Genomic DNA, 16,398 nt, shown 5'->3' on the forward strand with positions numbered 1-16,398 from the left:
CTCTGGGCCCTGGAGGCTGGGGTGCGAGGCTACTGCAGGGTGGGCCACGGACTTGGACTTTGCCTTGGCTGCATTTCCGGTGGCCTGCCTGAAGCCTTGGCAGCAGCTGAGGTGCTGTAAGGATGCGCAGCTCCTGGCCTCCTGGGCTCCCGTTCCACGGGCCCTGGGCCATGGTGTAGGGGAAAGGTGGGATGCTGCTGCGGGCCTGGCACATGAGCTCCTGCTTCCTCCAGTCCGGGCGCTGGTTCTATGGCAGCACAGCAGGTTCTCCATCTTCCCACAGGGCTCTCAGTACCACCGGTCCCCTTGCTCCGGCCCCTCCTTCCAGGCCCGCCGAGGTCATTGCCCATGGTGGAGGCAGCGGTGATCGAGTAGGAGAGGTGGGGGACAGACTGCCTAGTCCAGGGCCTTGGAGCAGGGAGAGCAGCAAGGAATGTTTCTGCGCCATAGCACCTGCCCCCTTCTACTCAAGCAGGCCGGCGCCAACACCCTCGGCCAGGCCACTTTCTCCTCCTTAGGGAAGGCCCCGCAGTGCCAGCGGCTGCTTCAGCGCCTCATTGTGCAAGGGTTGAGGGTGTATGACCTGCGTGGGGACTGAAGGACCCTAATCCCCGCTGGGTCCTTTAGATCGCGACCCCAGACTCAAAAATCCTCAGACCAGACGATGCAAATGCAAGAGGCAGCTTTATTTACGTTTTGCGCAAAACGGACCCCTCCCTCCTGAGAGTGAGGTACTGGACGAGGGTTACAGGCAGTATTTAAAGACAAAAACCACAAAATTGTCTTAAGCAAGTGAATACAGAGAGGAAGGGGGGTTTGTTTATAGTAATTTCATTTATCTTAGTATACAGCATTCCTGCTTATCTCAGTACACATCAGTTTTACTTATCTTAACCATTGCACAAGGGGGGTTTCCAAACTGCTATTCCCTGTTATCTGCTAAGTTGCAGTTTCCCAGAAACTAACTGACCTTTCTTGAAACTTCCTAGTTTTTTTAGCAGGTAAATTTTCAGAAGTCCTTCATTCCCCCCCTTTTTGTTTTTGTACAAATTTTAATCCTAAAATTTACAGGCTAGATTCCACGGTTTTTAGCGCTCTGAGCCTGAACGGTTGAAAGGCGTTCACGAACAAACCACATCAGCTTATTAAAAATAGAAGGACCCACAGATAGTGTAACAAGCAAACCAGCAATGGGGCCTAGAAGTGGTAGCAAGTAAGGAAGCAGTCCATAGAATCCTCTCCACAGGGGGTTTTTAGCCATGGCAAGGCGGCAATGCTCCAGATGGTCGCGAACTGTGCTGGACTTGTTAGCATAAAAACAGCACTTTTCCTACAAAGCCAAACAAATACCTCCTTCTTCAGCAGCAAGCAAGTCTAAGCCCCTACAGTTTTGTAAGACCACTTCCACTAGGGAATCGATTTGGTCTTGGAGGTCCTGAAGGGTGGAGGATAGGGATTGTACATCATTAATATGTTGTTGGGACAAATCTTTATAGTTTTGGACCGCAACTCCCAGTCCTGTGGATCCTGTAACCATAGCTGTGGAAATTCCCAACGTAGCCAATATAGGAATGAATTGTACAGCTCGTTTTTGTCTTCCTGCAATATAATCGAAGGATGGAATCGGGACAGGGGTACCTCCACTAATAATGTCTACATTGGGCAGAAGCATAGCATATGCACAGCTACCAGTCCAATTTGCCGGTAAAATGGTGTAGGCCATATTCATGTTAAAGGAATCATTTTTAGGCCATTGGAACAGGAAGGACAGGGAAAGGCTGTACAGGAGGGCAATTAACAGAGCTATTAAACCCAAGGGTATTATTAAGTGGCAGGAAAACAGCAAGAGGGAGGGGAGGTCCCTGGTGTAAGCAGAGCCAGTAGTTTTCTGCAATGCCTGGGGCAGAGAGATTACATCCAAATCTGCATCCCCTCTGGAATGAACTTTAGCCAGGGGATGGTATTGAAGGGAAGGGTAAAGGCTCTCAAATAACAGCAAAACAGATCCTAATTAAACTATTACAGTTGTCTCAAGTATTACACAGTTTTAAAAAGAGTCTTATCTTTAAGGGGTTTGTGTGTGTTGCAATTTCCACATTTCCGGTTGTGTCAGGATCTGATCCTCCATTGGGGACTCTGGAGTTGCCCTCTTGATGTGTGTGGTGTGCACCCAGGCAGCTATGCTGTCCACCTTGACCGCTGTGGGAGTTGTTAAAAGTACGGTGAAGGGTCCTTTCCAGCGAGGTTCGAGGCTTTTCACCTGATGTCTCCTCACGTAGACCTGGTACCCGATCTGGAAGGTGTGTGGAGTTCCCATGTTCTGGGGCTGACAGACTTCTGCTAGTGGCTTCCAGACATACTCCTGGACTAGTTGCAAAGCACGTAGCCATGTCTGCAAGCCAGGGGAGGTAGCATAGGAATCAATGCTGGGACCCAACAGATCGGCAATGGGTGGGGGCCCCCCATACAGGATTTCATAGGGCGTCAAGCCAAAGGCTGAGGGGGTGTTTCGAACCCGGAACAGCGCCATAGGTAACAATTCGACTCAGTCCCTAGTGCCAGTCTCCATGACCAGTTTTGTTAAAGTTTCCTTAAGAGTTCTATTCATTCTTTCTACCTGACCCGAGCTCTGTGGTCTATAAGCACAATGTAACTTTTACTCTATTCCCAACACCTGTACCACCATCTGACTTACCCTATAAACACAATGCAACTTTCTATTTCCAACACCTGTGCCACCATCTGACTTAACTGGGAGATGAAAGCTGGCCAGTTGTCTGACCCCAGTACCTTTGGTAGTCCAAATCGGGGGAATATTTCTTTTAGGATTTTCTTGACTACTACCAGCGCAGTTTCTTTCTTGGTCGGGAAGGCTTCTGTCCATTTTGAGAAGGTGTCTACAAATACTAGAAGATATTTAACTCCATACCTGCCGGGGCAAATCTCTGTAAAATTTACCTCCCAGTTTATGCCAGGTCGTGCCCCTCTGATCCTGGCCCCCTCTGGGGGTTTGAGGTGCTTGGGGTTTACTTTAGCACAGGGTACACAGGCCTCAGTAATTTGTTGAAGGAGAGTGTCCAGGCCAATGATGAAATACCCTTGTCCATCTTGCATTAGGAGAGTCCTTTACAGCCAATAGTTGGCTAGTCAAGGCTGCCTCTTTAGCCACTTTGTCTGTGAGCCGATTGCCCTCCTCCACGGGACCCCCTCCTTTCTGATGCCCAAGCAGTGGATGATACTAGGTTCTTGCAGCAGGTTCAGGGCCTCTAGGAGGTTTAAAATTTCCTGTTAGTTTTTAATGTCCTTTCCCGTGGAGGTCAGGAGCCCCCTTCGCTTATAGATTTCCCCATGGACATGGGCAGTGGCAAAAGCGTACCTGCTGTCCATGTAGATGTTCACCTGCTTTCCCTTGGCTGCGCGGAGTGCTTGGGTCAGAGCGATCAGCTCTGCCCGCTGAGCGGAGGTTCTGGGGGGCAGGGCAGAAGCCCAGACTACTGACCTTGTTCGGCCATCCACCACCACTGCCCCGGCTCTTCTCTCGCTGTCTTGCAGGAAGCTGCTCCCGTCGGTATACCAGGTTGGTCCGCATTTGGCAGGGGAATGTTGGTCAGGTTGGCTTGAGTCCCGTGGATTTCAGCAAGGACTTGATGGCAGTCGTGCACCACTGGATCCCCTTCCTAGTCTTTATTCTCCAGAGATAGTACAGGAACGGATCTCAGACGAGATTGTTTCTTCGGGCACTCTTTTGCCCAGCGCGCATTGTTCTTGGTCAAGACGGGGCCTTTGCCGGTCTCCCGGGTCCCTTCCTGACCTGGTCCTCCCTTGCTCTGCTTTGGAAACTACGGTGGCCAGGATCCTAGTCAGTTCCTTCCCTCTACGCTTTTCCCTCCATTTTTTTTTCTTTTGATCCTGCTCCCACCTTAGCCTGTCTTCCCTTTCCTCGGGCGTTTCCTTTACTAAATCAGGCAATGTATACCCCTGAAGCCCCTCCAGCCTCTGAAGGAGCACCTGGATGTCAGGGGCCGACTGTCCAATAAAGGACATGATGACCTCAGCTTGCCGGTCTGGGGCCAGAGGGTCAAAGGGGGTGTACATCCTGTTCCCTTCCATCAGTCTTTCTAAAAATACTGCTGGGGTTTCCTTGCTTTCCTGCACAATGGCCCTAACCTTTTGCCAGATTCGTGGGGTGCCTCCCCGCTCCCCTCAAACCGGTCAGGAGAATCTGGTGGTAGAGTCTGAGTCTTTCCCTTCCTGCCACGGTGTTAAAGTCCCAGTCAGGCCTAGTCAAGGGGAAAGCCTTATCTATCTCATTTGGAAGCTGTGTGGGTCGCCCGTCGTTTCCCGGCACGTTTTTACGGGCTTCCAAATAAACCCTATGCCTTTCTTCAGTGGTTAGTAAAGTCTGCAAGAGCTGCTGGCAATCATCCCAGGTAGGCTGATGTGTTAGTAAAATGGACTCTATGAGTCCAGTCAGGGCTTGTGGATCCTGTGAAAAAGACAGGTTATATGTTTTCCAGTTATACAGGTCAGAGGCGGAAAACGGCCAATATTGTATCTGTCCAGCTACTGTCCTCAGGGGAAAAGCCTGGGAAGACCATTCCCCACCACCCCCCTCCCCTATTTTCCTACGCAACCGCAATTGGCTGCTTGGGGGTGATGAGAATGGGTCAGCAGGAGTGGGAGTTGTTCCCTCCTCAGACTCCGTGGTAGAGTCTGACGGCGGGTGCCTCGCTGCTTGACGTCCATAGGGAGGAGGAGGGTCCAGCATCAGGAGGTCCCCCTGGCTGTCTGGCAGCACGGGGGGCGGGCTCCGAGGCTTCTGTTCTCTCAGCTCCTGTAAGGGATACAAGGTACAGAAGGCAGGAAAGGTAGGGGGCGGCGCCGGCGCAGGGTGGGGACGGGAGTCATCAGGACACCGAAGGAGGGGGCGATTTATGTCCTTCTTGTCCTGCAAGAAGGGAGAAGCCCAAGAGGGCAGCTCTGATATCAGGTCCTCCCATACTGTAATGTAGGGGACCTGATCCGGGTGTTCTTATTGACCAGGTTTGCAGATTCGGTCTTTCACCTGCAGGATGAGACTATGGGAAAAAGACTCGTTAGAAGGCCATCCTACGTTGAAAGTAGGCCACTTCGAGGAACACAGTGTCACCCACTTTCGCCTCCTCACTTCCACGTACTAGTTATAAGCCTGTTCCTGCACCTCCTTCCAACGTCCTAGAGTCAAACTTAAGGGGGTGGTTAATTTCTGTCCCATAGTCTCAAAAGGAAAAAGTCAGGGAAGATAAAAATAAAAACACAGACACACAAAGAACAAACGACACGACACGTACAATCACGGCATGACAAAACAGAAAACTCAAATATTCAGATGGGAGCGGCGCGATAGCCAGGCTCTCCCCGGGAAGGAGAAAGACGTGGTCTCTCTCCTTCCCCCAAAACACCGCTGGAGCGTCCTCCAGGCTAAGACCAGGGATCTTAGAACACGTCTGTCTCCCCCACTGGTCCCATACAGATACAGGTCCTGTACAGGCACAATCTCAGAAGGCGCGGCTACTCGAGACAAATACACGTCACGACACTTACACAGAGAGGGGGATTGCCTTACCTCCGGCTGGCCTTTTGAGGGCTTGAGTTGTGGGTCGTCAAATCTCAGTGGGACCTCCAAATGAAGGACCATAATCCCCGCTGGGCCCTTTAGATCGCGACCCCAGACTCAAAAATCCTCAGACCAGACGATGCAAATGCAAGAGGCAGCTTTATTTACGTTTTGCACAAAACGGACCCCTCCCTCCTGAGAGTGAGGTACTGGACGAGGGTTACAGGCAGTATTTAAAGGCAAAAACCACAAAATTGTCTTAAGCAAGTGAATACAGAGAGGAAGGGGGTTTTTGTTTACAGTAATTTCACTTATCTTTGTATACAGCATTCCTGCTTATCTCAGTACACATCAGTTTTACTTATCTTAACCATTGCACAAGGGGGGTTTCCAAACTGCTATTCCCTGTTATCTGCTAAGTTGCAGTTTCCCAGAAACTAACTGACCTTTCTTGAAACTTCCTAGTTTTTTTAGCAGGTAAATTTTCAGAAGTCCTTCAGGGACCAGGATCTCAGCTCTGGCCGTGCTAGACCAGCAGCCTTCCAGACCACCGCCTCACCATCCTGGGTGCTGGGCCCAGCTTGTGGAGCAGCACAGGGTGTGCAAGCACCACTTGCTCTGCGTGCTCTGCACTGACACTGCTCTCCAGTGGTGACCAGGGCTAGGGGAGTGCGAGGACGGAGGAGGGGGAGGGGGACAAGGGGAGTCTGAGGGGGCAGTGGCCGCACATATGCTTGGTTCAGGATACTGAATGATTTTGAAAAGGCTTTCTCCTCTTACTCTCTCTCTTTAACATTGGCCTGGATGCATAATTAGGGAAATCAAGCAAACAAAAGGAAGTTTAAGGTATAGGGTCAGCTTTTAAGCAGCAGACTGTTAACATGTTAATGATACGATTATATGTAGAGATAATCCAAAATAATCCAAAACCAAATATGAGCTGATAGGTGAATTAGGCAAAATTATTGGGTAGAGGATCAACACAATCAAATGGGTTACCAGGTTCCCATAAAAGCAAATAGAAAACAATGGTAATGGACAAAGTACAATCCAGAAAATGAATATCTGTATGAGAAATACTCTTCAGCCGGCGCCGTGGCTCAACAGGCTAATCCTCCGCCTTGCAGCGCCGGCACACTGGGTTCTAGTCCCGGTTGGGGCACCGATCCTGTCCCGGTTGCCCCTCTTCCAGGCCAGCTCTCTGCTGTGGCCAGGGAGTGCAGTGGAGGATGGCCCAAGTCCTTGGGTCCTGCACCCCATGGGAGACCAGGAGAAGCACCTGGCTCCTGCCATCGGAACAGCGCGGTGCGCCGGCCGCAGCGTGCCAGCCATGGCGGCCACTGGAGGGTGAACCAACGGCAAAGGAAGACCTTTCTCTCTGTCTCTCTCTCTCACTGTCCACTCTGCCTGTAAAAAAAATAAAAATAAAAATAAAAAAAAGAGAAATACTCTTCAAATCCATACTTAACAAAATCAAATGACCTAACAGAAAATAAGCCAAGAACACAAAGAAAAAATGGCCCAGAATCCAGTAAACAGTAAACTATAACTCACCTGAGGATTATGGCAAGCTCCAGTTTCAAGGTCTGAACAGGATCTCAGGAGATGGGATCCTGGGGCGGGGCAGCGCCCTCTGCTGTCGGGAAGGCCAAGTTTCAGTCCTGAGGCCAAGCCCCGCCTCTCAGTCCCCCCACCCGGTGCAACCCCAAGGGTCCGCCCTTAGGCTAGGGACGATGCTGATTGGGTACGTCCTCTGTGATGTCGTGCGGCCTCTGTGACTGTAGAATCAGGCGCGCCAGGGCAGCACTGCAGACCCTCGGGGAATCCTCTTCCCGTTGCCGGCGAGTTCAGTTTCGGGTTCCGCTCCTGAGAGCCCCGGTTGGCTCAGACGCTTCTACCCTGAACTCCCCTCAGCGCAGGGCCCTAGGAGGATGCCCGGAGTCCCTGGACGCTGGCAGCGGGGAGTGTGAGGGTCCCGGACCCACAGGAGGGGAGGAGGCGGGCAGCTGGGACCCTGGTGTGTGGCCCTGTCTCAGCGTGCAGCGACTCCGCCTGAACTCCGCCTCACCTCTCCAGGTTGTGTGGGGAGAAGGAGAATCTGAACCTCACGCGTGACCTCATTTCCTTGAGTTGGGCACCGGGGTCTCAGGTCCACAGCTTTCCCTAGGGTCTGAGTCAGCGTTTTGTTGATATGATGGAACCGCAGAGACTCAGTGGTGTATCTACCACATGCTTTTGGGCCAAGGACGAGGGCCAGGGTGTGGGGATGGAGTTTCTGCTGGGGAGGCTTGGGATGGCACAGATCCCACGTAGACAACTGGAGTGTGGGGGAGGCCGAACCCAGGTGCTGTGGGACCCCTGGAGCCTGGGGAACCTGAGTGTGGGTGCAACAGGCTGCCTCCCAGCACTCATTCCATTTGTGTCTTTTGTAGAAATTTGCTTCCGTTTATTCACAGTCTGCCCACTTGTGTAGGAACTATGCGCCATGATTTGAATGTTACCCTGTGGTTTTCTTTGATGGAACCTGAGTTTATTCAGTGATAAGATTTGAAAAAGGGAAGAGGATCTTTTGTTTTCTGCTAATTTGATTAGTAATGTGAACACTAATGGAATGGCCACACAGGTAAATAAATGAGCCTTGGTCAGTTCAGGAGTCTTCTTTTTTTCCTTTTTAAAGATTTATTCATTTATTTGAAAAGCAGAGTTACAGAGAGGCAGAGTTGGAGAGAAGGTGAGAGAGAGAGAGAGAGAGAGAGGTCTTCCATTCATGGTTCACTCCCCAGATGGCCACAATGGCCAGAGCTGTGCTGATCCAAAGCCAGGATCCAGGAGGTTCTTCCTGGTGTCCCATAGAGGTGCAGGGCCCCAAGAACTTGAGCATCTCCTGCTTTCCCAGGCCATAGCAGAGAGTATGATGGGAAGTGGAGCAGCTGGGATTGAAACCGGCACCCATATGGGGTGCTGGGGATGCAGGCGGCAGCTTTATCTGCTGTGCTGCATTGTCGGCCCCAGGAGTCTTCTTGATCTCTCCTACCTCTGCCCCCACTGGTGAATGAGCTGAGGTTCTTTTTAATGTTTTTTTGTGGCATAAAGCTATTACTCTCAACAGTGAGTTTTTCTTGGTTTATTTTGTGATATTTATGATAATATTTTACTTAATTTTTTTCTCATGTGTTACTTCACAGTAATTTTTTAAAATAATGTGAAAATGTTATTAGACTACAGGTTGTGAATGAATTCTACAGGTTGTGAATGAAGTGTTAGTGGAGCATGAGGATTAAGTATCTAACTACTCATGCTTATGTACTTACTTAGTTTTTGACTTCCCAGCACTTAGATTTACCTTATTTATGTATCCCACCTGGTGTTAACAGACATTTCTGTTTCGTAGCATATTCCTAGTTCCTAATGACCACTGGTTGAGTATTTATACTGTTGATCTATTTGTACTGATTACCAATGGTGGATTTGTATTTTTGATTGGAATTATATAAGTTTTCTCTTACATATCTTAATGCTCTATTTAGGAACATTGGTAGGAAGCCTTGTAATGCCTTCTTGGAAAACTGCCAGTTGTCTACTCTTATAGTAGTCTGACCTAAATTCTGATTAGTCTGAAATGAATGCTGGTTTTCTACATTTCATTGAACTGGTATTGTAATGGACTGCTTTTCTGCATATTTTAATTTTTAGGCAGTGTGTATATATGCGTCTTAAGTTGATGAGAATGGAATGTCTTTAGCACAAAAAGTGATATTTGGAAATATTTATATAATTTTGATGAACAAAGCAAGGCTATTACCATACCCATTACCTGAATGCTCTCATGGGCTTTTCAGCTGATCTGCATGCCTTAAGGGCTGATTCTGAGGCCAGAGTGCTGTTTAGGACATCTGCCATTCTATGAGTCTGCTGTGTATCTCGCTTCCCATGTTGGATCGTTCTCTCCCTTTTTATTCTATCAGTTAGTATTTGCAGACACTACTCTTGTTTATGTGATCCCTTTGACTCTTAGTCCTATCATTATGATCAATTGTGAACAGAAATTGATCACTTGGACTAGTGAGATGGCATTGGTACATGCCACCTTGATGGGATTGATTTGGATCTCTATTTTTAAAATATTTTATTTATTTGGGTGACAATTATAGACAGAGAGGGAGAGAGAGAGAGAAAGGTCTTCCTTCCACTGTTTCACCCCCTAAATGGCTCCAAGGGCTGGAATGTGGTCTGATCCAAAGTCAGGAGCCAGGAGCTTCCTCCAGGTCTCCCTCATCAGTGCAGTAGCCCAAGGACTTGAGCCATCTTCCACTGCTTTCCTAGGCCATAAACAGTGAGCTGGATTGGAAGTGGAGCAGCCAGGTGACAAACCAGTGTTGATATGAGATGCTGGTGCTACAGGTGGAGTCTTATCCTGCTGTCCCACAGTGCTGGCCCCCAGCCATGGCTTTTATTTTCTGTGTTTATATGATAATTGTGGGGGCCTTCTAGTTGGCTGTAGGAAACACATGCAGAGAAAAGAGTGCATTGCTTTGCTAGGATGGCCATAACATAATACTGTCGAATATGTGGCTTGAATCACAGCAATATATTTCTCATAGTTCTTGATTAAATATTTGAGAGCAAGATGATAATGGATTTGGTTGCTCATGAGACCTCTCTTTGGTTACCACATAGCCACCATCTTGCTGCACTCTTACATGGTATTTCCTCTGTCTATGTGCATCCTTCCTTATAAGAACATTGATCAGTTTGAGTCAGGGCTTCAGGTTTATGATATCATTTGATGTCAATTATCTGCTTAAAGTCCTATCTCTAAACAGTGTCACATTGGTTGTTAGCATTGCCTTGGTAACATGTTAAGGGAAAATAGATTTTTTGTTGGTTTTAATCTATTTAGAAATCAGAATATAAAATAATGTATATTGTTTCTAAATACCCAGTTTGCAAATAATAGGATTAATAAGCTTTATTAACTAGAATAGGAATCTTGATGGGCTGGTGCTATGGCTCAGCAAGTTCGAGCCACAGACCACAGAGCCAGCATCTCATATGGGCCCCGGTTGCAGTCCTGGCTGCTACAATTCCAACCCAGCTCCCTGTTAATGCTCCTCGGAAAGCAGCAGAGGACAGCCCAAGTGCTTGGGCCCCTGCACTCACATGGGATACCTGGAAGAGCCTCCTGGTTGCTGGCTTCAGGCCAGCTCGGTCCTGGCTGTTGTGACCCTGTCGGAGGGAACCAGCAGATGAAAGATCTCTCTCTGTCATCTCCCCTCCTCTTTCTCTGTAATTCTGCCTTTGAAATAAATAATCTTCTTTAATCAAAGGAATCTTGAATGTTCTCATGTATGTTAGACTCTATAAATTCACCACCTTATTAATAGATATTAGACTATAACCTATTATACAGTCTGAGTATCTATGCTTCACTAAATTACATATGTTAAGGTCATTACCACCTTCCTACACATCATTCTAAGCCCTTAGATAATCTTTCTTCCTAATCCATAACAAAGGGTGCATGTATCTCAGTAATCAGGAAAGCATTTAAAACAATTTTGTAACAATTAATTCTTTATTCAATGATTAACTTCTTAGATGGTGTCCAAAAATGAGACATTCTAGGGAAAATCATGGTTTAGGTATCAACAACCCTAGATTCAAATTTCAGCCTTGCCTATTTCTTGCTTTTTTACTAAGAGTAAAGTGTTTATCTTCTCTGAGCCTGTTTGTTTTTCACATAAATCACAAAATGCTTGTCATTAAAAAAAATATTGAAGTGTGGAAACTGCAGTACATAATAGCTGCTCAATACATGTTTCTTTATATTATCTAAACTTTCATTATCCCTGTTGATATTATTAAAGCTGATGACATCATAATACTGTTATTCAGAAGCTGTTGTAGATGCTCTCAAAAGTGCTTTCATACAAACTCTCAGCACCACTGTGACACTTACCCACCGGGATTTTTTTCCTAGCTATATTGTTATTAAGCCCTGTCTTCTTGCTTTTGATTAATGAAGGACTTTTCAGTAGGAAGTAAAGAGAAGTAGTGTGGGGAATAAAATTTATTAATTTGCACATTTCTTTAATCATTATGTAAGGTTCACACTTGAAATAAAAGATTAATAAGATCATAATTTCTGCCAATCCACGTATTATTTGTTCCCAAATAGTAGCTCTAAAAAGAAATATACCTTTTAATTCCATTCTCCACAAAATTTAATAAAAGTATATGTATACATGATACACATAATGAAAGTGTGTATATATAGATTATATTTTAATTAAACTTTTAAGTTTTTTCAATTAAATAAAAAATTTTGAGAAGTGAAATTAGGGCTATTGGTAGGTTGTAAGCATGGTTTATGTCTGATTTTTAAAAGATCACATACATTGTTGAGGCAGACAGCAGAGGGTAAGTGTAAATGGTAATACCAGTTAAGAGATAGTGGAAGTTCTTCCAGAGAGAGCTAATGGTATCTTGAACCAGGGAGGAACAATGGAGAAACTGAGATCCTCACTGTATTCACAATATATAAAAAAAAAACCTCAATCATAAGATTAGCGAGTGATTTTATGTTTCAGAATATTCATACTTAAATATGACTTCTAGGATTTTATAATGGGCTGAAAGGTGGTTTTGATTTGCCTTACTAAGGGAAAACATAAAGAAGAGTAAAGTTAGATAAAGTGGTTAGGAATTATCTAGTAGAGCAGGAAGTTGGCAACATTGGTGCAAATGAGGGCTATGAAAAGAACCAAAGACTTTACAAGAAGAGGGAGAATATTTTCAAGGTAAATGGAAAGATGCTTCCACATATTTGATTTGGAGGAGTGAAAAAATTGGGGAGAGGTGAAAAACTGTAGACGGTTCTCACCTTATGAGGGTTCAATTATGGATTTTTCTACTTTATGATAAGGCAAACGTGATATATATTCAGTAGAAGTTATTGCAGTTTTTCATTTGATCTTTTCTTAGAATATTAATATGTGCAATTCTGACAATAGCAGCAAGTTACAGCTCCCCATGAGCCACACATACACAGAGGGAAACAACTGATTCTTTACAGTGTGCTGTGTGAAGCTATAATGTTCAGCAAGACAAATGCACTCACTGACTTTTCCTTTAGTTGTTTTTTCTGTTTTTAAAGAACCCAACTAGAAAAATAAACAAGAAAAGAGACCAAGTGGCATGGGATGAGCTAAATATTGGCCCCCTACATGTCTTCAGAGCTGTTGGTTTAAGGTTGAGACTTCTGACTATGTTGGCTTGAATAGCAAGAGTCAGGTTATTTCAATGTGTGTGTGTGTGTGTGTATAAAATATAAAATATCTTGCATTGAAATAAAATGGGTTGACAACATGGAGGTTAGGCCCACTTCTTTATTGGACCAGCCTCCCTGCAGGCTCACACACTTTAGCAGCATGGAACCTTTGGGTCTGTCCAGCCTCTGCTATGAGGGGGAGTTGACATGGTGGGTGAAGGTCAGAGGCATGGGGATAGTCACCACTTGATTAAGTGTACCCCATGGTCCAGACCCTCACATTACCTGCCTGCTGCTTCCTTGTTCTGGAGTGGTGACTTGTGTCTTAGGATGAAGATGAGATGGTGTTTTTTTTTTTTTTTTTGCTTCTTTTCTATTTCTTTTATTTCTCGTTAAATTGCAGTTTCTTGTGGGTTGCTTTGATTTGACCTTCACCTTCACCAATCCCAGTTCCTGGGAAATGTTCTCTGGGGCTTTCCTGTAGCAGGGTTACTCTCAGATGACAATCTGTGCTACTCTCAGAGTGCTCCTCTGGCCTTCCTGCCTTGATCAGGGGAGCAGGAGGCCCTGTATTTCCAGGGGTGCTTGGAGGGAACATTTCCCCCTGGCAGGGGATGGAGGAGTTCTAAACTAGAAAAATGTTATTGAGGTCTTTACCTTGCCTGCTATTCTGCAAGGCTCTTTTTCATACTGTCAGACTCCTCACTGCTCTCTGATTCTTCTAGTTTCTTGGCACTTCTGGGTGGTATCAGAGTACCTCCTAAGGCCTGGGTTGTTCCCCACCTTCTCAGGGACTTATTCTTCCCTTTTCACTGAGACTCCTGGCTAGGGGCTAGTGAGGCTTTGGCCTGGAAAGGCTTGAATGAGGGCTCTGCCCCCATTTCCATCTCTTTGTGAGCTGGAGGAGCTTTAGCTAGAACTGCTAGCCTGGCCCACTGGCACCAGCCCAGGTGTGACATGGAACCTGGGCTAGGACACTGCTCTCTTTCTCAGTATCTGAGACTTCTGACTTCTTGGCTTATATCCCAGAGAGGAGTGGAATGTTCACTTCTCAGAGACAGGGCATGGCACAGAATTCAGAGCCTGGCCAGCGTTCTTGGTCTTTGTCAGCCTGTTCTCTACTTCTTGATGGTAAATCCACTCCTAGAGTTAGTAGACCCTGATCCTGGGAAGGCTTTGTGGATTTTGGCTTCTGTTTCCTCTTATTCCAAACTCTCAGAACTGCTAATGGTGTCTGACACATGAGTATTGCCTTGTAGTGGCACATCTTCCTCTGTCTTCCACTTCCAGCCAGACCCTGAGGTTGGTTTCCCATGCATATTCATGTCCAGGAGGTTGTAGGCTGAGTCAGGAAACACCTGGCCTCTCTGTTCCTTCATTGGTATCTCTCTCTCTCTCTCTCTCTCTCTCTCTCTCTCACACACACACACACACACACACACACCCTTCTTCACTGCTAGATGGCAGTGTAACACACACACACATACTCTTCCTTCACTGATACATGGCAGTGTAACACACACACACACATACCCTTCCTTCACTGATACATGGCAGTGTAACACACACACACAGACACACATGCACCCTTCCTCCACTGATACATGGCAGTGTATTAGATCAGCTCCCATCAGTTCCTGGTCTCTGTCAGGCCTCTGAACACAGACACCATTCTTGTGACTGACTTCTCTTGTGCTCTTAGGCCTCTACTCAAAGAATTTTTGACTAACAGCATTTTATTTCTTTTTTTTTCTATTTATTTTACAGAGTTAGTGAGAGAGACAGAGAGAAAGGTCTTTCTTCCGTTGGTTCATCCCCCAAATGGCGGTCATGGCCAGCACTGGGCCAATCTGAAGCCAGGAGCCAAGTGTTTCTCCTGGTCTCCCATGCGGGTGCAGGACCCAAGGACTTGGGCCCTCCTCCACTGCACTTCTGGGTCACAGCAGAGAGCTGGACTGGAAGAGGGGCAACCGGTACTAGAACCCAGCACCCATATGGGATGCCAGCACTGCAGGTGGAGGATTAACCAAGTGAGCCATGGCGCAGGCCCGGACTAACAGCATTTTCAATTGAAAATGGATTCATGATTGAGAGCCTTGGTGGTGAGGGAGGCGGCATCAGCGGGACCACTGCGGGGAGGGCGAGGTCCCGTATGGGTTTAGCAGCCTCCTCCCACCTCCAGCCCAGCCTTACTGCCCCTTCCTGGTGGGGGCCAAATTCACCTGCTGTAGCTAGGAGGAGGAAGCCAAGGAGGAGCACGAAAGCAGCAGCAGCAGCCCGGCAGGCGGCAAAGGGGCATCCGTGCCTCCACCCCTCAGCAACCTGCGCAGTAGCAGCTCCATGGATTGATCAGCCCCAACTGTGACCCCTCAGGGCGGCCACCTCGCTCAAGAGCAAGGTCCAGGGTGCACAGGCCACCCTGGTAGGAGCTCCAGAGAGACTGCAACAAAAGGAGCTGGGTACCCTCAAGCGAGAGACCCCCTCGCTCCCACTCCAGGAATGCAAGAACTGTGCCCCCCCAGCCCGGCCAAGGAGGCAGCAGCAGCAGCGAGCGATCCCGCAGCAGCCGGCAATGGACTGGACAAGGGCGAGGAGGAGGAGGAGGAACAGAAGGAGCAGGTGCGGCAATCTTCATCCCTGACCTCGGGCTGCAGTTTACAAAGCCCCTCTGGCAGGGAGGTTGAGTCAGGGGAGGATCCGACGATAGAATAGGATAGATTGGATAGGAATCCAAGCTCCAGATGCCCGATGTGATGCGACTGAGCACCAAAGATCTGTCCGAACCCTACTCCATTTATACTTACAGATATTTTATCCACAACTGGCCACCGCTGTGCTTTTTGGCCATGGTAGGAGAGGAGTGTGTAGGTGTCATCGTTTGCAAGTTGGATCTGCACAAAAAGATGTTCCACAGAAGTAATATAGCCATGTTATCCATGGATTCCAAATACAGGAGGAATGGCATGGGTATTAACTTGGTTAAGAAAGCTATTTATGCCATGGTTGAAGGAGATTGATGAGGTTGTTTTGGAAACAGAAATAACAAATAAGTCTGCTTTGAAACTTTATGAAAATCGGTTTTGTTCCAGATAAGAGGCTGTTCGGATACAATTAAATGGAGTTGATGCACTGCGACTTAAACTGTGGCTGCATTGAGAAACTGACATCAAGGAGGAAGGGCTAACCGGGCAGAGTAGACCTTTGCATGCAATGAACTTTGTACAGAACTGCTTTGCAGGTGGATTTCATAATTTCCATGGAGCTCTTCTCTGTCCGTGTCTCATTGAGTGTTGCACAATATTTGTTGCACTTTGGCCTGGAGCATTTGTTCTGCATGAAAAGAGATTGTTTTAAACTTCAGGAGTCTTTTGGTACCACGAAGATGTGTCAGTTGATAGCCAAGATTTGTTTGTTCATTTGCAAAGTCTGCTGACAACTGTTATTTACATAGTGATCACTATATTACAGAACCAGTAAATGGAACATGGTTTTTGTTCTTGAAAAAGCCACTATAGATTGTAAAAGTCTCTAA

At 47.0% G+C, this 16,398-nt stretch overlaps 1 pseudogene; it reads left to right on the forward strand.

The window, feature by feature from the left end:
- Window positions 1-14,949: 14,949 nt before the first annotated feature.
- Window positions 14,950-16,022, forward strand: LOC133755263 (N-alpha-acetyltransferase 30-like; annotated as a pseudogene).
- The last annotated feature ends 376 nt before the right edge of the window (window positions 16,023-16,398 follow it).

The sequence above is a fragment of the Lepus europaeus genome, unplaced genomic scaffold (genome assembly GCF_033115175.1).
Source record: "Lepus europaeus isolate LE1 unplaced genomic scaffold, mLepTim1.pri SCAFFOLD_3_1, whole genome shotgun sequence".
NCBI lineage: Eukaryota > Metazoa > Chordata > Mammalia > Lagomorpha > Leporidae > Lepus > Lepus europaeus.